General features: G+C 44.4%; 1 pseudogene; it reads right to left on the bottom strand.

The window, feature by feature from the left end:
* Positions 1-25157, bottom strand: part of LOC118623336 — a 103044-nt pseudogene that overhangs the window by 76382 nt on the left and 1505 nt on the right.

Here is a 25157-nt window from a genome sequence, read left to right as displayed (position 1 = left end):
AGACAGTGAAACAGGCACAGCTTGAAGCCCCCACACTCCACCCCCACCTTCTCATCATGCTTTCCCTTTCTCAGGTCCCCAGGGGGCCTTGGTTGAGGGACCCACACAGGTGCACTGTCTCTGGCATCCCCAATACCCAACTGCTACAGCTGTTCCCTTATCAGCAGCAAGACTGACCTGTCCGATTTCCACGCCCTCACACTTGCTTCCTGGCCTTCGTGAAGAGCATGTGTGCCCCTGTGTGGCAGCCACTGATCCTAATGGCTTAATATGTGCCCATCCTCTCAGGCAAGACCTGCTGGCTGGCTGTATGACACATAACCAGTACCCAAGAAAAGTTGATTGCTGAGTGAAAGGTTGAGTTAATGAGTGAAAGCGAGTATAGCGAAGATTCTCTGGAAATCCCATGCCTTGTCTCAAACCAATATTGGCTTACTGGCTAGTAAAAATGAATTGAGGAGCAAAAGACCTTCGCCCTTTTTTTTTAATCCTTACCCGAGTATATTTTTCCATTTATCTTCAGATAAAGTGGGAGGGAGAGAGAGAGAGAGAGACATTGATGTGAGAGAGTCACCTCAATTGGTTGCCACCCACACGACCCCAACCAGGGCCAGGGACCAAATCGCAACCAAGGTACGTGCCCTTGACCGAAATCAAACCTGAGACTCTTTGGTCCATGGGCCCACACTCTAACTGCTGAGCCAAACTGGCCAGGGCAAGACCTTTGCCTTTTAAAAACAGAAGCCTTTTAAATAACACTACATGGTGACATGCCCAGGAGAGAGATACAGGACATGTGAGGACCTCCCCACGTGCACTCCCTTTCCCCCCCTTCCTAGCAGGGTTCCATATGTCCCAGACATGCATTCGGGAGGGATTAACTTAGTTGCGGTTCTCTGGGTGGAGCTTGGTAGGCTTAAGCCATCCTGTGGGCTCCATTGTGATAGCCACCCTCGCCACACTAATGGGTTTGGAGAAGGCCACCTGGCTTAAATGCAAGGTGACTTTGTCAAGGGCTTCTGGAATCTTGAAATCATTAGTATCACGGGAGACTAAGAAGAGACAGAAAGTCACTGGTCTTCATTGACTTGTCCAGCTATTATATAAGACCTTACTTGAAGCCCACTTGACTTCTGGACTTTTCAATGATATAAACAAATACAGTCTCTTTTTTTGTTTAAGCCAAATAAGTACACGGCACTATAGTATAACCCTTTGATTCCTTTTTATAACTGATCTCAGAGACTATATTTTGTCATTCTAAATTACCTTTATCTTATAGCTTACTTAACTTAAATAAACATACCAAAAAGCAAAACCCCAATTTTTAACTCTTTTTTCCTTTCCATTGAATTTATTGGGGGTGACTCTGGTTAACAAAATTCTATAGGTTTCAGGTGCACAATTCTATAACACATCATAATTTTTCACTCTTCAGTCAAAGCCTTCCCAACACCCCTAGGCTTGCGCTGTCTCAGGTGAATGAGGAAATAACAGTGATTTCAACGAGATAGAAATGTATTTCTCTATCATATAAAAGAAAGCTGGAATCTGGCTGGTATGAGCGTTACAGTGTCGAGGTGTCAGGTTTCTTCTATCCCTTTGTTCCGCCATCCTTATATAGCTTCCATCTTCAAACTCATTTCACGGTCCAATGTGGCAGCTTGAGCTCCAGCCATCACATTGATTTTCCTGTTCCAAAGGGTACAGAAAAAAGGAAGGAGAAAAAAAAATGACTGTCAGTAGTCTAGCCCCTGCAAGGAATCTTCAGAGAAGTCCCACCCACAGCTTCTGTTTATAGCTCCGTGGCCATTCCAGCTACAGATGTAGCTGACAGATGGAGGCTTTTAGCTGGGACATTATCACCAGGATTAAAATCTGGGCTGTGTTACTCAGGTAAAAGGGGAGAGTAGATACCAGGTGGCAACTAGCAGTTTCTACCCCACTCTACTTATCAGACAAGCTTGGCTTCTGTGTTCGGTTCTGCTGCTTGGTGCCTGTTCCTCCAAGGAGATCCCCTGGTTCAAGCTGCAGTTACTCTCGCCAAGGACCCTTAACATCCCACGTTGGTTCCCTACTGCACCCCCACCCGGGAGCCTCTGACCAGAATCTTCTGATTTACTCAGTTGAGCACCTGCTATCTTTTATTAGACCACATTATTTTTGGCTTCAATTTAACCCACAGCACACTTGAACCTCCTCTCGGTCATGCTCCAGGCAGACCCCGTGCATACTTACCCTTCTTCATTCACTTGTCTTTCCCTGGAACTATGTTCTTTCCAACACAGGTCTGTTCTTCAGGCGTCTGTTTGTAACCTCTTTCTGGTCTTAATGGTCTAAGCTCCCTGGATAAGGTCCATGTGGCCTAGGGCAACAGGACTATGGTCAGCAACAGCGACAGAGTCGGGGCTGGACTTCTCCAGTTCTTCATGAATAACAGGGTATGATTTTGCCTGGGTAGGTAACTGAGTGAGGCCAGAACAATGATTTTTTTCTCTCAGTTCTCCTAAGGCCTTTGGACCATCAGTGCACATTTTAGCCCTCGTAGAGAGCACGGCAGGGCTCAGTTGTCAAGGAGGAGCTCACACACGGCAAAGTCAGACAATAATAAGGAAGTGAATTATTGGCTCAGTAGAGACGAAACATCTGCTCCTCCCTACTTCACCTGCACCAAAGCAGAAAAAAGTAAGAGAAAAAGAAATCAATGTCTAATGCTAACAAAGTGTGTTATCTTGAGTCCTCATATAAAGAATACCTTTCAGAAGTATCTAGTTCTTTCCCTTGAATTTTCTCATTTTGATTTTATTAATAAACTGCAAGCTATTGTAACTCAAAATGTTACATTCTATTACGTCTTTTCGAATGGAAACATCATTCAGCACATGTGAACAATTATCCCCATTTAGATTTTTTTTAAGTTCAAGACTTCAGAGGAACAGCTAAATTATGCTTTAAATTATTGGTTTTAAAACTAAACCTACAAGACCTGACATTATAGGTTTAACCAACAGGGCTTGATTTGCATTTAGAAGGTTTGTTAATTGATCTAGTGATTAATTAGAGCTCTCTATAATTTTTAACCAAATGATTGTAATAGTGCACATTTAAGGGCCAGAGGTGTTCATTATCTTGACGACCAAATGATAAATGGTGAAAAGGTTTGAGATATAAGAGGCTCTGTTGCTATATTGAGAGGGCAGATAAAGAAATTCCAAAAGAAGGTCCAAACATTTCTCATATATTACTCGGATTAAACAGAGCTTTATTCTCCAGGGAAAACAGGCCACATAAACTAAAAAGAGGTACATTTTGCTGATAAGCCAATCTGCACTCCGGTGTCACAACACGGTCAGAAATGCAGTATTGGGAATGACCCCACTCCCCTCGGAGCAGAGTCCCCAGTATGCAAGGACGTTGAGGCACTGGTTGCTCATCAGGGGATGTGTCTTTTTGGTGCTGGTGAAGATATGCTGAGGAGGGAAGACCGTGAAACAGACAGGACTTATCTCAGAAAGGTGATTTGAAGGAGAATTTATGGAGGAACGACATGCTCTGTTGTTGAGTAGAAAACCAGCCAGGTCCTGGCAGCCCTACAGTCCGGGCTCCTTTCCAGGGCTGCAGCACCCCTACAGGCAGTGGAGCAACGTGACCCCGGCAGCAAGGAAACCCTGGACAGGCCGCTGAGGCTGGGGAGCCTGACCACTACCTCGCTGGCCAGAAACTGCACTGTCCTTGGAGACACCGTTCTTGCCTTGACCTTAAAGGCCTCCATCTGTTTTCTCCACTGTTTTATACCACAGCCGGACTTCCTCTCCCCTTCCTGCTGTAGTGTTTTGCGGGCCATGAAGCTGGTGGGAGGTGGAGAGGAGAGCTGTGGTTTATCTCATTTCACACAAGGGACACAGGTTCTGTGCAACTAGCTGTGTGATGTTGGGCAAGTCACTTAACTTCTCTGTGCCTCAGTTGCCACAAGTGTACAGTGGAGATTATAATTACATTCACCTGATAGGACTGTTAATGAGCAGTCAATAAAACCCTACTCTAAATCACTGGAGAACAGCGCCTGGCTCGCAGAGCCCCATGGACGCGAGCAAGTGACAGGCGAGCAAGTGACAGGCGAGCAGTGCCTTCTTTTGCGCTTCCTCCGTGGGGTTCTGCTTTACTAAGACACACATTGGCCTCTCACAACACGGGCCAGAGGTGGTAAGAAAGGGAACTGTCACACTGGGTCTCACAGTCCTTTAATTCTGTCATTAGTTCTCGACATATCAAAAGATATGTGTGTGCATGTGTATATGTAGATTCTCTTAATTATACAAAGTCAACGCTCGATGTGATTACATTTTAATCTAATGGTGAAGGCTGAGTCACATTTGTTCAACTGTCGGTGAGCAGGCTTCAGGAACATGTGGATAAAATGTAACTAACATTATCTTGGTTCAAATTCCTTTTTTGCAACCGACCCACTGTTGGCTCATTGAACCCTTGCGGAGTGTTTGTTGTTTTTTTCTTAGTTATAGCAGAGAGTAAAATAAGCGCATCTAGATCATGGAGGTAGACTGATGCCAAATTAGGTCTGTGGAGGCCTTGTTTTGGCTTCTCTGGTCACTGTGCAGAACATATTTTTCATGCACGTCCATTAGTTCTTGGCAAGAAGAGTAAGTTTTCAGAGCTGCACTCTCTAACAAGCCTCCCCTTGCTCATACACAAAGACTTGCGGGAGAGGAGAGCCTCTCCCCATGTCTAGAAGAGGGGTGAACTGCAACTGCAATCACCCTGCTACGGCCCCAACAATCATTACCTCCAGGACGTCCCTGGATTTTGCTCTGGATCAATCATTAAGTACCCAGTGCACTGCCCAGAATAAAATCTCTCCCTCCCTTTCAAGGGAGAAGCATTTTTATTTCAAAATCGTATCTAGTCAAGGCTTTGAAAATTAATTTGCAAACTTTTTTTGCCTCTGGGGAAGACATGTCCAGTCACATCCGAAATTTCCCATCAATGCCTCAGGTGATGCATTGACTGAGCTTCTGAGCTCCCGCGATGCCGCTGAAAAGGGAACAAAGAAAGTTTGCCCCTATCTGTTTCTGCGGAAATGTAAGTCACAATGATGTGGGTTGAGCCAGGATTCTCACTGAAATCCTTAGACTGGTTCCTGGGAGGGAAATCCAGTAGATTTCTGTTGTTGTACCTAGTTGCCACGGGGCGTGGGCTCCTTGACCTGAATGTGCTCTGAACCGTGCTGAGCAAAGCCTCTCTCGGGTAAGGGGGTGAGCACTGTAACGAAAGGTGATGAGATGCTAAGGACCAATATTTACTGGCAATCAGCATTTTTGAGCACAGTTACCATGGTAACATTGTCAGCCACAAATGACTGTCATGAGGTGAAAAAAAAAATGCTCTTAAAATAAATGAAAGCAGAAAAAAGGTATATTTATAAACCTTTTACCAAACACTTATCTGTTCACAAAGTAGAATGTGTTCTTTAGGCTATATTTTAAGATTCAGGGAAATTTCATGACGTAAATATTTTCTTAAAAGAATTGTTATTCTCATGTCTCAAAAAATGTTCTGTAAAAATACCTAATACAGATTTTTTTTTTTTAATGAACACAGTTCTAAGGAATGATGGGCTCACACACTTAGATATCATGTAGTTGTGACATTAAAATTCTGCAGTAAATTACCAATAGCTTATTTGAAATTAGTAAAAAGGTACTTGATGGGAGTTTTTATGCCTAAGTCGTACAAATTATTTCTGATAGGTTCAATAAATAAAACGTCATAAAATTGGTTATGCAAGGGGGGAAAGACACTGGGCACACAGATGAAGACCCTCAGGCACGGTTTTAGCCAAGCTCCATCCCTCACTTGCATTCCCTGACTAACAGAACCACGGTTGTATTAGAGCAGCAATGTGCTCAGCGAAAAACACCCAGCTTCATAGCCCCCTTTGCAGTTAGAGGTGGCCATCTGATAAAGTTCCAGCCAGTAAGATACAGGCAGAAGTCCTTGAGGATGGTGTTGTTGGGAGACAATTCTCCATGGTCTCTCATATTTCTGTTAATCTTGCGAGTGGAGGCGCTAACTATCTTTTGTTTCACACTCTCTTCCCAAGGCTGTACGAATGGCATACAACCTTGGAAGACAGAGATACTGCCTCTCTAAAGCAATGGGGAGGCTTGCTTAAAATCTTTGAAGACAGAGATATTGTTTCATTCCAGGGCAAAGGGCAGGCCTACCTACTGACTATATTGTAAGATTTGGGTTCCCTAAATTCAGATTTCCTCTCCTATAAGACATTCCTGTGGGCCTCTCTATATTGCCCCCTTGGTTCTTGAGGGCAAGGAGAACTGCTACAAATATGCTGATGCTCATGCTACTTGCTGTGTTGTGAGTAATAAAGTCCATTAGCTCTGACCCAGGAGTCTCATGACTTGTGTCAGCATCTATGAAACCATGGCGGACTAACTTTTAGCTTGTGAGTAGGGTGAAATCTCAGACTCTCCATAGTTCCTTTTTTTCAATATATTTTTATTGATTTTTAGAGCGAGAGGAAGGGAGAGACAGAAACATAGATGTGAGAGAGTAATATTGACTGGCTGCCTCCTGCACACCGCCTACTAGGAATTGAGCCCCAAACCTGGGCATGTGCCCTGACCGGGAATTGAAGCAATGAGCTCCTGCTGCATGGGTCAACGTTCAAGCACTGCGCCACACCGGCCGGGCATCTCCATAGTTCTCGACAGAATAGTCCTTTCAGAGTAAAAAAGTGAAGTAGGAGAAAACTTTTGCCTCTTGGACCTTCTCCTTTCTTCCTGCTCTGAGGTACAGCAACCAGTTTGGGACCATAAAGTGACAACACAGGGAGAAAAGTCTGCATCTAAAGATGGCTGGCAGAGCAGAAAGATGAAGAACCTGGGTCCCTGACAGAGAGCTACTGTACTAGCCCTGGGTTGCATAATTCATTTCAGGCCTCTGGTTATATGAGATAAATGAACTTCTACTTATTTACGTCAATGTTAATTATTTGTGTGTTTTTTTGTGTGTGTTTTTTTCAGGCAAATGCATCCCTAGAGTTTGTGTAAAACATAGTAACAATAATTACATAATAGTAATTGTGTCCAAGTGCCAAACATATGCAACTTATGGCTAGTATGTTGCTACCTTCCTTACTTCTTGATCCTGATTCTACCTTTCTGTATATTAACATTATTGTATGTATCTCTTTTAAACTAACTCAAATCCTGTTGGGAATAATGTGTGAAAAATCAATTCAATATATACAATTTGGTCCCAGGCCAAATATATCTCTGAACTTAGTTATCTCTTAAATTATTAGTCAAGAAGGAAAAACCTAATAGGACTATCCCTTTCTGGAAACTCATACCGGTGCCATGAGGCCTGTTCACTCACCACGTTATCCTGCCCCTAGGCAACGGCTGGCTGATAGTAGGCCTTCAAATATTTACTGACCAAGTGCTGATGAAAGGTCTCTCTCTCAAATGTGTTGATTATGCCCAAAGGAAATTAACATTTAACAGAGTATTTCAATACATCAGGTCTGTTATTTGACTACCATAAGTGTTTTAAGGAAAAAAACAAAAAACAGCTCAACTTCAAAGAAACAATTTCTTATCTTTGTTCCTAAGGACTGCAAAATCCCACATAACAATAGAATCAAAAGAATCTACCCAACCTCAAAGGCTGGTTCAATAGAAGACCAAAAGTAATAACAATTATAATCAGAGACTAAAACACCTTGGAATGTCATGTACAAAAATTATTTTTAGAACATTTGATAAAATTTGAAATTTGTATCAAAAAAAATTAAGTAATACACCCAAAAGATGAGCATATCGAAGGGCAACTTAGAATTTAGAATTTTACATCAAAAATAAGATAAATGAAAAGATACTGTGGCCCTGGCCAGTATGGCTCAGCGGTTAGAGCGCTGGCCCGAAGTCCAGAGTGTCCCAGGTTCAGTTCCCACTAAGGACATGTACCTCGGTTGCAGTTTGTCCCCAACCCCGGGTTGGGGTTGTGTGGTTGGCAGCCAGTCGATGTCTCTCTCTCTCTCTCTCTCTCTCTCTCTCTCTCTCTCATGTTTCTCTCTCTCTCTTCCTCCCTCTCTCCCTCTGGTGCTATTTGAAGATGAATGCAAAAAACGTGTCCTCAGGTGAGGATTAAAAAAAAGAAAAAAAGATACTGTGTACAATAAGATGAGTTACAAGCATCCTTAGAATTATTTTCAGTACATTATGATTCTTAGTTTCTGTTCAAAACCTAAACTGTGTGAAATTATCTATAATCTGTGTCCTTGGTATGATTTCTGTTTAAACATCTACCCAAACCACAAGGAGATACCATTTCACACCCATCAGGATGGCGAGAACGTGGAGAGAGTGGTATCCTCAGGTGCTACCGGTAGGAATGTAAGTGGTGCAGCCACTAGAGAAAACAGTTCGTGGTTCCTGAGAAGGTAAACAGAAAATTACCATATGATTCAGCAATTCCTCTCCTTGATATATACTCAAAAGAATTAAAAAACAGATACTTTTACACCAATGTTGATAGCATCATTCACAAGAGCTAAAGGTAGAAACAACCCAGCATATGAAAGGCGAAACAAAATGTGGTATACTATACGGTATTCCACAACTCTTTAACAGCTGAATCAAAAATCTCTGTCTACATTATGAAAAACAGAAGAAGGAAAATAAGCAAACAATAGGAGTGGGAGGAATCTGAAAATAATATTGTCACAAATAGATTCTGGCCCAACATATGCCTGAGCAGGGGGATGGGGGAATTCTAGTGATACACACTCCTGGGAATCAAAGAACAGGAATAAAATGTGGTACACATGCAATGGAATACATTATGCTGAATGAAATAAGCGGACCCAAAGAGATAAATATTGTGTAATTCCATTTATATGAGGATCCAGAATAGGCAAATTCACGAGGACAGAAAGTAGAATGATGTTTGCTGGGGATGGGGGTGGGGTAGGGGTGGGGAATGGGAAGTTGTTGCTTATTGGGTATACAGTTTCTGTGTAGAATGATGAAAAAGTTCTGAAAATAGTTGCATAACATTGTGAGTGTACTTAATGGCCATGGAATTTTACATTTAAACATAGTTAAAATGGTCATTTTTATGTTATATATATTTTGTCACAATTATTTATTTATTTATTTATTTTATTTTATATTTTTGGTACATGCCCTTAGCAGGAACTGAACCTGAGACTCTCTGGTCCGCAGGCCGACGATCCAACCACTGAACCAAACTGGCCAGGGCTTTATTTATTTTTTGTTGATTTTAGAGAGAGAGAGAGAGGAAGGTAAAAGAGAGAGAAACATCAATTTTTTGTTCCACTTATTCATGCATTCATTGGTTGGTTCTTGCATGTGTCCTGACCTGGGATTAAACCCTCAACCTTGGTGTAGCAGGACAATGCTGTAACCAACTGAGCAACCTGGCCAGGGCTTTATTTTATTTCATTTCTCCACAATTAAAAAAAATATATACATACATATATATATATATATATATATATATATATATATATATATATATGAAACAAATTAAACCAAAATGGCGGTTTTTATTTGTTTGTTATAGGAAGTGCAAATAGACCAGATTTTACAATTTTGTTTGTGGGCTTTGTTTTTTTTCTTGTCTTTGCTTTCTCTCTCTTTTTTTTTAATCCTCACCCAAGGATATTTTTACATTTATCTTCAGACAGAGTGGGAGGGAGGGGGAGAGAGAGAGAGAAAGAGAGAGATCAATGTAGAAGACACATCGACTGGTTGCCACCCACACGACCCCAACTGGGGCCAGGGATGAACTGCAACCGGGGTATGTGCCCTTGGCCGGAATTGAACCCAGGACTCTTTGGTCTGCAGGCCGACGCTCTAACCACTGAGTCAAACCAGCCAGGGCATCTTGTCCTTCCTTTCTTTAAGCCCCGCCTGCCTGTGCTATGAAGCAGAGTGACTAAGATGACCCCATGACATTGCCAAAGCCTTTCAGGCGGTAGGTGTGGCCATGTGCCTCAGGAAGTCCTTCGTCATTGGGAAAGATTTGCAGTTCAGCAATTTTATTCTGTGTATCATTAGAGCTTTGCCCCCCTGCCCGCCTCCCCATTATGTTGGGCCAGAATTGTTTGTGAAAATATTATTTTAGGATCCCTTCCACTCTTATCATCTGCTTATTTTCCTTCCTGCGTATTTCACAATGTAGACAGAGATTTCTGATTCAGCAGATAAAATAGTCTGTGCATTAGTTATCACTTCCTTGTGACCCACTTTGTACACAATTTCTCATTCTGGCATTGAAAGTTCAGGTTTCCAAAAAAAATTCCTGCGGCTGAAGCATGTGTCTGTGAGGAGAAACGAGGGGAAGAGGTAGTGAGCGAGTTTCTCCGGGCAGCACTCAAAGGGTCTCCACAGGGGGATCCCAAATCAGCCCCGAGAGTCCCCCTTTCATTCACTCTCCTGCAGAGCTGTAGATGACGCCCTCTTTAATCATCCACATCCATAACCATGCTTTTTCACCAGCCCCCCTCTCTCATTTCTTTCCCAAGAACTACATCTCTGCATTGAATTCACCAAACTCAGGGCTGCTGAACGTCGGCGGGCTGGCGCGCTGGGGAGCACAGAGGGCAAGGCGTGGGCGTCCTGCTCCGAGGACACGTGTGTCAGTGCAGGGTCCCTCCCACGTGCGTGTGCCACAAGCACCACGAAATGCCTGTGAAGTGCAGATTCCTGGGCTCCACCACCAGAGGGTCTGATCCAGACGGGCTGCACTTTCAAAAGCTCCCTGGAGAACTCTGATTGGGACCCTATGAACACATTTTGAGAAGCACTGTGATGAATTGGAAGTAGAATATCTTCTGTGATATACTACTGAGGTCGCTCCAAAGCACCAAAAGAAGAGACAAAATTGGCCTGAGAGATTGATGGAAGGCTTCATGGAAGAGGAACTTGCAAAGAGTTGAAACAAGACAGGTGGGAGGTACAGCAGGCACTGTCACCTGCTGCCACCCAACCTCTGAAGATGAGAGCCAGACTTTGGGTCACATTCCCCCCACCCAGGGCCTTTGGAGCATTTGGGGAGGACAGGAGACTCTGGGACAAGGAGGTACACTAATTCTGGCAGGATCCAGATAGATGATGCCTTTTCCTGGGGTTCCCTCCCCCACACTGAGCTCCAGCTCCAGACCAACCTGCTGGCAGAGAGCCCTGGACAAGGGCCTTCACTTTTCCGGCCTCAGGTGAGGGATGAAGTTTCCTGCTCTGTAGGCTGGTGTAAGAATTAAGTGAAATTCAATACATGATAGCTAGTGTTAATCTTATTATTCTAGTTTCCTTTTTAAAAATTTTTTTATTGATTGATTTGAGAGAGAGAGAGGGAACATTGGGTTTGTTTTTCCACTTACTTATGCATTTATTGGTTGATTCTTGTATGTGCCCTGACCGAGATCGACCCCGCAACCTTGATGTATCAGGGTGATGCTCTAACAAACTGAGCAACCAGCCACGGCTAGATTTTTCTTTAGGATAAATTCCTAGAAGTGGGATTTACTGAAACAAGGAGTGTGTTACTAAATGGTACACTTAGAAATCATGTATGCAACTTCTGAGTTGTATGAAAGTGTCTCAATTTAACTTCTAGAGGTAAAGATACTCATTCATGTTTATACAAGATATAAGTAGTGGTCATCTCTGGATGGAAGGATCCAAGGGCATTCTCTATGTTGTTCTTGTTACATTGATCCACTTCTTTCCTCCTCCTTTTTCTCCTCTCTTCCTCCCAACAGTGCTCCCTGCTACACACACACACACACACACACACACACACACACACAGAGCTTTTTCAGTGCCTGGAAACCCCTTTAAATGAGGACTTCTCCACAGGAGACTCCTATTAAAATGCAAACATGTTACCTGGGAAAAGTACCGCGTTTAACTCCAGGACCTCACCCTTTCCCCCAGGTTATTGATCCAATCAGCTGGCTGTTCACACCCAGAATACGGGCTGCGTGGAAGGTCTGGGACAGGACTGCCATCCCAGAGGGGCGAGCCCAGAAGAAGAGCTAAAAGGACATTTTTTATAAAAGCATCAGATGCTCAAGATAAGGAAACCAAAAACCAAAGCAGGGGGCAGGTTTTCAGAGGAGTCCTCGAAAGAAAATGGCAGCTTCTGTTCCAAGTCCCAAGGCAGAGGAATGAGGCATTGCACCCTTTGACATCTCCTGCACAGGTCAGTGAAAGTCCAAGGATTGGCTGAAAAGGAAAGTCATGAGCTCATTTGCACATACCTATTCTTATTGGCATATATTGTAGATAAGAAGGTTACAATTTATACAAGTGAGTTCCAAAGTGCTGGTAAGGAAATCACTCTGAAAGCAATTCTAAGATCTCACAGTAGATGCCATAACAGTTTGGAATGATTCATAAAAATGTTTTTTATACCCGGCCTGTGTGGCTCAGTGGTTGAGTGTAACCCATGCACCAAGAGGTTGCCAGTTTGATTCCCAGTCAGGGCACATGCCCAGGTTGTGGGCCTGATCCCCAGTGGGGGGCATGCAAGAGGCTGCCAGTCGATGTTCTCTCTCATCAATGTTTCTATCTCTCTCTCCCTCCCCTTCCTCTCTCTAAAAATCAATTAAAAATGTTTTTTATATGAAAACTTTCCTTTCTTTATTTTCTTTTTTCACAGCTTATTTGACTATGATGTTGGTTTTAGGAAACCAAAACTTTCAACCATGTCTGAAATCTACTTTTGTTTTGGAGAAATGCTTGGAGAGATTTATATTTCTGAAATGCAACTTTGTAGTTTTGTCTCTTCCCAAATTGTCTTAATCTCAATTTGGAACAAAAACGATTTTGCCCTAGAGCTCAGAGAAGTCCCTGCCCAGCTCAGAGTCCAAACTTCACATCAGAATCCGAATGTTAAAAAACAAAGAGGCTTCTAGGGTCTGGGCAGGAGAGGGGATGCCCAGGTTGTTAACAGGGACTGACAAAGGCTCACACTGTCTTGCATTTATTATAACAAAAAAAAGGTGAATGGGGCCCTGGCTGGTTTGGCTCAGCGGTTAGAGGGTCCGCCCGCAGACCAATGAGTCTTGGGTTCGATTCCAGTCAAGGGCATATATCTCCATTGCGGTTCGTCCCCAGCCCTGGTTGGGGTCCTGCAGGAGGCAACCAGTCAATGTGTCCCTCTCACATCGATGTCCCTCTCTCCCTCTCTTTCTCTCTCTCCCTCCTGCTCTATCTGAACAAAGAAAGAGGGGTTGGGGGCTGAACAAAGGGACCAGCCAAGCTGCATTGTCTAATATACATTTCCTCCAGGCTTGCCATCAACTAGAACTGCCCAGTCAGCTTCTGCATGTTCCTGCTACTGTCAATGAATCCATTTGGAAGGCAATGTTGTTATAGTCCTTCTTTAAAAAAGGAAAAGGTTGAGGGGAGAAAAATACCAATCAAGTGTCAGCTGCTCCCGCCTATGAAGTTTCCACAGAGCCCAGTCTTTAGAAGTGCGAATCAGCCCTGGACGGTTTGGTGGGTTTGCTCAGTGGTTAGAGTGGTTTGGCTCAGCGGCTAGAGTGCCCCTCCCCCCCATGAACTGAAGGGTTCCAGGTTCAATTCCCAGTCAAGGGCACGTACCTGGGTTGCAGGTTCGATTCCTGGCCCAGGTTGGGGTCATGCTGGAGGCAACCAATCGATGTGTCTCCCTCATATCAATGTCTCTTTCTCCCTCCCTTCCACTCTGTCTAAAAATCAATGGAATAATATACTCTGATGAGGATTAACAACAATAACAAAGGAATGCAAAGCAAAGGCTCAGCAGCAGGTACAAAGATACCTGAAGGCTTGCCTGAAGGCGGGGGTGTGGGGAAGGAGGTCAGCGAGGGAAGACCTGGCACCCACAGGGGAGGACACCCAGCAACAGGAAGCAGAGACCAAGGCACTGAGGTCTCCGAGCGGCACCTCCACTGCTCTGGATTTCCTACTGTCCCGCCGTTCTCCACAGAGCAGACGCCCCAGGAGAAAGCTGTCCTCTGATCTGGGAGACCGAGGCTCTCGCCCATGCTTCCGAGCCGGCTTCCAGACTGGGCCGGAGCCTCCCTTTCTCAGCTGAGGCAGACAGACTTCCAGTCTGCCCTCCCTCCTCACTCCTCTTCTCTCCTGTTCCTCAGGGCATCTCCCCTCTTTCCACGGCTCCGTTTGCATCAGGGCTGAGGTTTCCTGGGTCTCTTCCCTGGATCCAAACTCCCATCCACCCTGCAGCTGGTCATCTCCACCAGGACATCCCACAGGCACCTAAATCCACCCTACCCTAACTCTTTCCTTCCATCTCATACACCCCTTCTGTGGGATTCTCTCATCTCAGCCGTAGGAGGGGCCTCCCACCCCCTCCTCGCTGAGACCTGAATCCTTCCCCATCTAACCCCAGCTTGTCAATTACCAAGTTAGCTCAGTTTGACTCCTAAGCCACCTGACCACCACCCTGGAGGTCAGGCACCCACCCCCGCCCACGGGATTGGTACAGCGGCCTCCTCACTGGCCTCCCTGCCTCTCGTCTTGTCCTCCAATCCAGCCAGGGCATTTTCCTAACGAGCAAATCTGACTCTGGTCTCAAGCCTCTTTCTGTGTCCCCACTCCCACACACCATGTTCAAGACCTAAACTGGCACTGGGGGCTCACAGTTCTACTCAGAAGTGTATCTTCAAAAAGTTACCTCACAAACTATTTAAAGCCCACAGAAAGGCATAAGGACTAGAACAGCACACTGACGCGTCCTCTAACTTTAGATAAAGCCTCTCAAGCTGAAGCTCCCGCTGGACTCGCACCGTCCCCTCCTCTCTCACAGCGGTAACTATTCCGCGTTTGCCATTATTCCTATGTCTTTGTGACTTTACTTGACGTGACTTCCTCATTTTGTTCGGACTCATCATTCTTCATGACGAGCCTTTCTTGCTGGGAACACTGCAGTGGAGCCACCGGGAAATGCTGTGGAGGGACCCGTTGTCTCTCCTTCCCTCGCTGCTCTCCAAGATGGTGCGTGGCCAACTCAGTGGGTGGGGGTGGGCTGTGGGAGGGTAGAAGGGGAGGTGTGGGAATCAATGACATGTCCTCCAGATCCGCGATGATTTCTGCTGCAGGATGGCTACTCCTCTGGCCTCTTGGCTTAGACAGGGCCGTGGTCCTTCTCCCGGGAGACTCTGCCTGCTCGGCCTCCCCTGCCACCCTGACTCCAGGGGATCTCTGCCAGGCCCCCTCCAGCCCGAGGGGCCCGCCCAGCCTCTGTGATGGGCTCACCTTGCCCTTCACCTCCTCAGACCCCAGAGTAGGCTCTCTGATTCTCAAATTAACCATCTCCCATGCTACATGGAAACTGAATGGGGGTTCAGCGAAGTCCAACTGCAGCCTCTCTCTGCCGAATCGCACTACTCTGTCTGTGTCGCTCATGGGTCAGGGCAGGCTGAGAGGCACTCTCCTTTCAGACCCCAGATATGAAGCAGGGCCAATCCCCCAGGTCTGAGTTCACATCAACCAACCTCACAAGCAGACAAGGTTGTCCTTCATCTATACCCTTCTTACCTCTGTGGTAGGTAGTCTGCAAGAATAACCACTGTTTGTTTTTTGTTTTAGTTTTTGGTTAATCCTCACCCAGGTACGTGCCCTTGAGCAGGAATCGCACCCACGACCCTTTGGTCCGAGGGCCATTGCTCTAACCACTGAGAAACTGGCCAGGGTGAAAACCACTGTTAATTCATCTCTCCCTATATGTGCATACTGCTCCTCCCATGCAGAAGTAGAAGCTGCTTCCTCTCCCTGATTGAGGGCTGGCCTTGCGACTTGCTTTGATCAACAGAGTGCAGTGGAAGTGATGTTCTGGTACTTCTGAGCCCAGATCTGAAAGACGTTGGCAGTTTCCTCTTCCTCTCAATTAGAAGCCATCCGCATTCACATGTAAGAAGTCCGAGTACCCTGAGATCGTCATGCTGTGAGGAAGCCCTAGCTATCCACATGGAGAGGTGAGGGAAGGGGAGGGGAGAGCGAGAGAGAGAGAGACAGAGAGAGAGAGAGAGATGCAAAGCCAGCTCCAGCTATTCCCTTTATCCCAAACATGGGAGCTAATGAAGTTTTCTTGGATGTTCCAACTCTAACAGATACTCCACGAATAGAAGAACCACCCAGCTGAATTCAGCTCAGATTGCAGAATTATGAGAACTGCTAAAAGGTAGTTTTAAGCCACTAAATTGTGGGGGTAGCTTATTATGCAGCAATAGCTAAATGAAACACCTCTCCAGCTGCATTCTCGCCACTGCCCGCTTTATTCTTTATGCTCCAACAGCTCACCAGCCTGCGGCCTGCTGTGTATGCTACACTGTGTCTCACTTCCTTACCTTTATTCAAGCTGTAGTTCCTTTCCCCCTCTCTCCTTTGTCTGGTTAACTTCGGTTCCACTTTTGTTTCATTGATTTATTTTTCTCCTAGGCACTCATGGTGGCCTGTGCAAACCACTCTCATTGCACTAAAGACATTATATTGTAATTGTTTCTTTGTGCATCTGCCTCCGAAACCCAGCTTGAATTCTTTGAGGGTGGGGCCTACATCTTATTCAGCTTTGGGGCATCACTGTATTTGGAAATGAGAGCAAGTCCCTTAAACTCCTTCAGTTCAGTTTCCTGTGTCCACTAGGGATTGCATTTAGTCGTCTGTAACACAACCCAACCTCATTGCATTAAGCAAACAATGCGTGTGGTGTTTTTTTGTTTTTGTTTTTTTTTCACATAAAGAGTACAAAAGTAGCCCTTCCAGGACTGAAACAGTGGCTTTACACATTTTTTTAAAAATTGATTTCAGAGAGAGAGAGAGGAAGGGAGAAACATGGATTTGCTGTGCCAATTATTTATGCATTCATTGGGTGCTTCTTGTATGTGTCCTGACTGGAGATAGAACCTGCAACCGTGGTGTCTCAGAACAACACTAACCAACTGAGCTACCCGGCCGAGCCAACACTGGCTTCTTATGTCAGCAGCATCCCAGTTGCCTTCTGTCCTTCCTGCTCCACCTCCCTCAGAATATACTGTCCCCCACGTCCTCCTCACATGGCTCCTCTGCCACCAGCTTCGGGTCTGCATTCTAGGCAGGGAGAAGGGAGGGACAAGGAGAAGGAGGCAATGCCCATACCAGGCTAGCAGCTCTCCCAGAAGCCCCCCAGGAGACTTCTGCTCAAGTCTCACTGGCCAGAACCAAATCACATAGCCACTGATAACTGCAGGAGAGGCTACCATCATTGCTCAGAGAGCCTAAACTTTGAACTGGAACAGTAACCACATGGGGTTGTTTCTGTGGGGAACAAAGAGAAAATGGATGTTGCATAGCAACTGGTCGTATCTGCCTGATTCTTCACCTGTAAAACAGGGTTAGGACTAGGGCCTGCCTTGCAGAGCTGCTGAAATTAAGGGAATGTAGGCAGTATATTGTTCTTAGTACCAAGGACATGTAAGCATTCGATAAAAGCAATTATCTTCCCACATTTCCAGATGTAGCATTTGATTCAAACATCCAGGCGTTTTCCCCGAGGGGGCAGAAAATGAGTTGGCTCAAGGCAGTGGTCCCACTCTGTTTGCAGTTCTTCTGCAGTGAATTTGCTTCTGGTGATTAATGAGTCCGTTCTCAATCATCTATTCATATCAACTGTTAATAAATCCAAATTGAATTATCATTTTGACTCTTCACTTACAAGTGTGACCCAGAAAAAACAAAGCTTGGAGAGACACAAAGGCAAATGAGCTGCTTTCATGGCTTTGTGGCTACGAGACTGCATATTTCATCTCTGATTCATGGAAAATACCCAGCACACAGGAGTCAGCTACATTGGTGAGAGGCCTCCGACCAGGGGGTTTAAGCATACGGTTTCCAATATCTAAGTCATTGGGGCCCAAGAAGCTGACCTGGAAAATGTTAGCAATAGAAAGATTTATTTGTGCCAAAAACCTGCTCTGTGAATCTGCTATCCCCTTCTCCCAACAGTTTTTGTTTTGGGTGGTTTTGTTTGTTTGGTTGGTTGGTTGGTTTTGGTTTTTGTTGTTTTTTCTGCTTATTTTTAGCAAATTATTTTAATTTTTTTTTATATAGGCTAGGATTTTTTTTGTTTGCAAGGAAAAGGGCACAAAATGGCTTGTTAAAAAGTGAATTTATTGGTTTGAGTGACTAAAAAGCCCAACAGCAGTTTCAAGTAAGACTAAATCCAGGTGCTCAGGAGTTTCTCCATAACCTGGTTCTCCCTCTGTGGTAACAAAATAGGCCCCTTGCAGCTCCTGAGGTACGGCCCACCAGCTCAGCAACCCCAGCAGAAAGAGGGTGCTTTTCCCAGCTGTTCCAGGAAAAGCTTAAAGACTGAGCCAGCTTGGGCCATATGCCCACCCCTGAACCAATCGCTGTGCAAAGGGAATACGGTTCTCTCACTGGTAGTCTCGGTCACATGCCTAAGCCAGAGGTGGGGTCAGCCTCATTTAACTGCCTTGGTTGAGAGTGGGAAAAGGCTAATTGGGTTGCACGCGCCAGCAGAATAGTGTGCGGAGGCCAGGCCTTGCAAAACCTCCAAGTGCCGTACACAGATCCGGGTTCCTTTAGATATTACCAAGTGTAAATACCATAATAATACCAGTGACATCTTCTCCCTCTGTCAAAATCCTACTCATTTTTCAGGCTCAGTTCAAATGTACCACAAAAAAATCTCCCTAATGAGATTAATTTCCACCAGCAGTCTGTTTATTTTTCTCTCGTGGCACGTCTCAGATCTTGCCATGGATTTTGGCGAGTTACACACCCGTTTGTCTCCACTTTGGTTTGAAAGAAATTTAAGGCAGAGCCAGAGCAGAACATGCCTCCCATTCATTACCAAAAACCTGGCGACGAGGGTTTCTGTCCTGATGTGACCAGGCCTTGGTATGAAAAGAATGTGACATGGTAAGGAGGGAGACATCACATGGCTCCTCCAGGAAGTCAGTGTATCCAGGTGCAACACTGCATTTTGGAAGCCAGGCTGACTTTCTTTTTTGAAGTCAAACTGGAGCATCATTCTATTTTTTTTTTCCTTTATTGATTTTAGAGAGAGGAAGGGAGAGGGAGAGAGAGATAGAAACATTGATGAGAGAGAACATCAATTGGCCGCCTCCCGCATGCCCCCCACTGGGGATCAGGCCCACAACCTGACTGGGAATCAAACCTGTGACCTCTTGGTGCAGTGACTGATGCTCAATCACTGAGACACACTGGCCAGATGGAACATCTTTCTTTCATGCGTATGGTGAAGCCTGGACTGAAGCTGAAAACATACTCAACCCTGTGACGGCAGTCGTCTTAGACATTTCACGTCCTGACTGGATTAGAGAGAGAGGGCGTTGTGGAAAGCCTTCTTCCCTTCAATAAACAACAGTGCAAACACCCCAGATGCCTGTTACACTCTCCCCAGGGCTAGCAGCTTATTAATTAGTTCAGAACCTTTCCACGCGGCTCACATTTTTTACAAGCTGCCTGTTTCCTCTCCTGTCGTGGGTGGCTTCATTCCAGGGACACACCCTGGGCACAAAGAGCCGGCACACCGAGATCCTTCAAGTGTCACCCTTGCTTGCAACCACCTGCAGGTTTCCCTTGAAAGTTTCCTGTTCAACTCAACAGGTTTTAATGATGTGAACTAATATTTGCTCGCTATGAAACCATATTTACTCTCCTAAAAGGCAAACTCCAAAGGCCTGGGATTAGGCAAGCCCAGGAAAATCTCAGTGTTCACGCAAACGTGCTCATGGTTGCCCCCACCTAGCGTTTCTCTTCTGGGCTCTGGTTCCGTGTTCTGTTTGTAGGGCATCTGAGTCCCTGGCCTTCTCCTCTAAAGCGCATGACCACAAGTTCTTTCTTTTTCGTTTCCACCTACCCCTGGTGGAAGCAGGACTAAGTTTTCCTCCTACAGACACCTGGGCTTTCTGTGCAGAAATATTCTCTCTGTTGGCTTCTTAGTCAAGACTAACTGGTAATGACCCTAATGAAGGTGCTTCCCTTCCTGTGGCTTCTGAGTCATATTTTTGAACCTAAAATTGAAGACTGTGTCAGAAAATCTTCAGTGTATTGTTTCTCAATTCTTGTCAAGCATACCACAGGGCTCGTTCCACTGCCAAGTTTCTCTCTCATAATTCTGACATGTTTGTCCCCAAACACACTCATTTCCCCAAACCAAAAGCCTGATGAGGTGGGGGGACAGACTTTAGAACTCAAGAGATGTAAAAATGGACACTTGTTACGTGAGAGTTATTTTTTTTTATAATAGCAAATGCAAGAGTTCCTAGTGTATTGCTTTTGGTCGTTGCTTTTGAGTCCAGTGTCCTTATTTTGAGCTTATACATAATGAGAGGTCATTCCCCTCCCCACAAAGAAATACACCAGGCTGCTCACATGGGGAGGTGGGGAGGCATTGTGAAAAAGGAAGCAAGAATCAAGTCACACATCTATTAGCCAATTGAAAGTGAGCCATTTTATCCACAAAGCGGGCTGAAGGAAGAGTGAGCAAGCCCCTTTCATCGACAATGGAGCCTGGTACAGATTGCCAGAAATCTGAGCCACACCAGAAATTCGTAGTGCAGTGGATACTCAATACAGCAGAATGCGCGCCCTTCCTCTTCTCAAAAATGTTCTGTGACCGTGGTGGAGTGAAAGTCTTCTGCTTTCAATACACATCATTCTGCTATAAATAACTGCCTGTGATAGCCTCAAACTTGACTTCCTCAAATCTCACGTCTTCACTTCCCCCAGTGTGTGTCCAAATACACCTGTTCCTCCAGAGAATGGTGCAGTGAATTCTCCTAAGTAAATTATCCGCAGCTATTTCTGAGATGCAGTCCTGTGCCCAGCAAACCAGTTGCACTCACATGCAAGATTCTCCATTGCATTTCTCCAAAGACACCAACCTACAAACCCAGATGTGCAATTGCTGAAAGCAAGGAGAATTTGCCATACACTGTTCTTTAATCACTGCCTCCTTATAGGTATGAACAGCTTTGCTGTAAAACACTCCTGTGCGGAGAAGCTCATGCCCATGTGCAGTGCACATGTGCACACACACGCACTCAATGTCGTGTTACAAACAGTAGGACATTCCATGCTTTCAGGACAGGCACCAGCCAAATCCTTAAATTGTGAAACTAAGAACGCAAGCAGTAAAACTTGTGATTTCAGGCCACGTTTGATTCCATTTCTGGAGCTTGGCCAGCAGAGCCATTTCCAAGAAAACCAGCGCAGACAGTTCACAGTTGCACATCAGCTCACCAGCCTCAAACCAAGCTTCTTGTCACACTAAGGGGGGTGTTTCTTCTTCTCACCTCAGCTCTAGCTCCAAGTAATCGACTAAATCTCAAGTACTCGACCTTCCCAAAACCATGTAAGGAAAGAGGAGAGGCACGCAGGACAAACCGCCTCACACTACAAGCAACTGGAGAGCCTGCGTACAACCCAACAAGTCCACGCTGACTGCTGCCAGTCAATAGGGAGGACAGGCCAATGCTCGATTTTAGACAAAGGAGGAAAATGGACTGAGTTCAAACACAATTCTCCCATAGGTGACCCTACACCCGTCACCAGCCAGCCAAAAAAATAGTTTCCCTCAAGTGGGCAGCCTTACCTAAGGAAGTCAAGTCTATAACCCAAGGCTGACCATGGAAGTTTGCAATAAAGTTCAAACTGGACCTCTGTCTATACCGGAGATGAGCTCAGAGCACATAATCCACTTTGGTGCGTGCTCACGTTGGGAGGGTATGGGGCCAAGGGGGAGCAGCAGCCGTGGCCTCCCTGATGCAGATCCAGTGTGCAGTCAGGCTCCCTTGAGTATGTCAGAATGGAGTCTTCCTTCTCCTCAGGCACACAAATCCATGCGAACTGTACTGTAAAGTTCTACATCTACATAGGAGGTGAATAAATAGTTACTGCCATTTATATGCATGATATTTTGGGTCATGCATATAACCCAAACTTAGGCTCAGCTTAGGGGAAACTATCCCAAAGTAAAAAAAAAAGAAAAAGATTATTTTAAGTTTTTATAGTTTTTTTTTTTTTTAGCTCTTTGGCGTTATCTGTCTTGCTATTTTGGAAAAAAAAAAATTAGGTAGCAAATGGTATAATTTTATTCATTCCCTAAGTGTTAGATAATATATTAGTCTCTGTCTCTCATCCTCACAAAATAAATTCCAGACTGATCAAAAGACCTCATCTGAAAATAAAAACAAAATTAGTATTTGAAGGAAACATAAGATAATATTTACAGCCTTGAGATAAGAAAGAATTTTCTAAGCAAGCTATAAATCTCAGATACCATAAAGAAAAAGATTTACAGATTTGACTGAGTAAAATTTTTAAATTTTGTGAAATAAAAGGCAATATAAATAAAGACTAGGAGAAATATTTACAACAGATATAATACAGAATTAACATCCAGAATAGAGCACATACAAATCAATAATAAAACACAAACCACCCAATATTTAACATAAGGAATATTCATAGGAAATTCACAAATATAGCAGACCAGGTTGATAGAGCAATGCTCATAACCCCCACCCCCCAATTTTATTTTTAGATCTATATCCAACAGAAACGTAGGCAGATACATGAAAAGACAGGCATTAGAATGTTCACAGCAACATTATTTGCTAATAGCTTTAAGTTGGAAACAACCTAAATGCTCATCAGTGAATAAACTGTGGTATATTCACATAATGAAATATAATAAGCAATGTAAATGAATATATTACAGCTAAAGGCAGGAACATGAATGACTCATAAACATAATGTTGAATGAAGGAAGCTGGATGCAATGTTGTATGATTCCACTTACATGAAGTTCAAAAACAGGCACAACTAATCTATAGGACTAGATGTCAGGATAGAGATTACTTTTGGGGATGTAGGAAAAGGTCTGATAATACTTTATTTATTGACCCGGGGGGTGATTATAAGAATTTACCTGGTATTAATTCATTAGGCAGCACACTTATGACTTGTGTAACTTAAATCCAAATGGTTAGTAGGCATATAAAAAGATGCACAACCTAACTTGTAAATCAGAGAGAGGAAATTTAAAATGACACAGCTTTTTCTGCACATGACATTGGCAAGTAAAAGAAATTGATACCATGTCCAGTGTTGATGAGTATAATGGTGGCTATCTAAATTACAACAGACTTTTAGGAGAGAGCCTTGGTATTATTTACAAACATTGAAATGTGCATGTCGTTTGGTCCAGAAATTCCATTTCTATGAATACATCCTTCAGAAAACTTACACATATGCATGCAAATTTGTGTACAAGAATGTGTACTGTAGTATTGTTTGTAATGGTCCTATGTGTCCTATACAGCTATAAAATCTGGAAGGAATGTAGCTGTTAGAACATGGAGGAGGCTCTGGCCAGGGTGGCTCAGTTGGGAGCATGGTCCTGTATACCAGAAGGTGTGGGTTCCATTCCTGGTCAAGGCACTACCCAGGTTGCAGGTTTGATCTTTGGTCGGTGTGCAGGAGGCAACAGATCAATGTTTCTGTCTCTCCCTTCTTCTAAGAAAATCAAAAAGAAAACAGGAGAAGCCTATAAGTACCAACACAGAAAGAGCTCCAGGGAACAGTGTTAAAGTAAAAAAAAAAAAACTAAGTCACAGAACAGAACATGTTGCATAATCTTGTTTATGTATAAGTGACCTGAATGTAAACTTGAAAAACTCACAACACGTTTAAAACAAAACTAAAATCTGGTGTGCCTCATCTACCCAAATACCTTACCAAATAAGCTTAGTTTCTCTCTTGAAATAGATTGCACTGTATAAGAACTCTCTGAGGCTGTCTCTCTGAAAGGACCTCCCCCCAGTAGGAAGGGGCTGTTTCTTGTTCCACAGCTTCCCAGAAGAGCGCGGAGTCTCAGAAATGCCAGCTCCCACACAGGCCAGGGCAACAGCCCAGGCAATGTCTCCAGATCTTTGTGCTGCAGAAGCACTTTCCAGTAATTAACTAATCCGCCTAAAGGGCGGGCGCCCAGGCTCCCACAGACTGGCATTCCCTCCCTTCTGCTCCCGGCCCTCCTCTGGAATGCAAAGGCATCCCCCAGAAATGACTGCACTGCAGCCCCTGCCCCACTCAGCCCCCAAACTCAGCTCCACAAGGTGGGGAGGGCCTTCAAGGCCATGCCCAGGACACGACCACAACTTTTTTCTTTGTGTTCTCCAGGAAGAGTTAGACTGTTCTTTCCTCTCCTGGCCCACCTCCACCTGTCTCCTCCAGGCCTAAACGTCCTCCCCCCTGAGGAAGAACATTGCAACAGGCAGCGAGAGAAAAAACATCCTAATACTGTCCATTTCAACTGCGCCAGTTTTTGCTCAAAGGTCCCCCAAACAACAGGAAAATGTATACCTAGGTCCTTTTCACTTCTTATTGTGCAAATAAAATAAATAGCAGAAATAGTCTCTCTCGTTTGGAGCAAAGTTTCCCAGACTTTGGAATTTAACGAACCATGAAAATTCCAAAAATTTAGGATGGCTCATTTTTATGTTGCCAAGAAGAGTCATTTAAAAAACAACCTGAACTATTGTCATCGTCACTTAAATGAGTGGGCACCTTAACACCAAAACCATGTGGTCATGACAATCTCTGATTTAAAAAGAGCACTTTAAATTTACTTCACTTAAATCTACAAAAAATTACACGCATATTTCACATAGATGGTGGGCATTTCCTCACAGACCAGCATCAGTTCCCTTGGAAAGAATTGGCAGAGATTAAATCATAAATTTTCAAACCCAGCTACGCCTGAGAAAGACAGGAAGGCATTTTTTAAAATCCACGTTCCAGGTTCCCAACCCATATTTATTGCATCAGCCAGTCAGTCTCCTCAAGACTGGGGTATGTGGTTTTGGCGGGAGGAGGGGGATGTCCGCATATAAAATTAAGTTTTATGTTAAAAGGTGAAACTTTATACACATGTTTAAAACATAAAATTTCAAAGTTATTAGGCAAGTCAATCATTCAAAGCTGTTTGCAGCAGTAATGAAAGAAGCGATAACGTTCTTCTTTATTCTCAGAATTCACATGTAAAACTGTACA

This window comes from Molossus molossus, unplaced genomic scaffold (assembly GCF_014108415.1).
Source record: "Molossus molossus isolate mMolMol1 unplaced genomic scaffold, mMolMol1.p scaffold_m16_p_1, whole genome shotgun sequence".
Lineage (NCBI taxonomy): Eukaryota > Metazoa > Chordata > Mammalia > Chiroptera > Molossidae > Molossus > Molossus molossus.
This window is presented reverse-complemented; position numbering and strand designations above follow the sequence as displayed.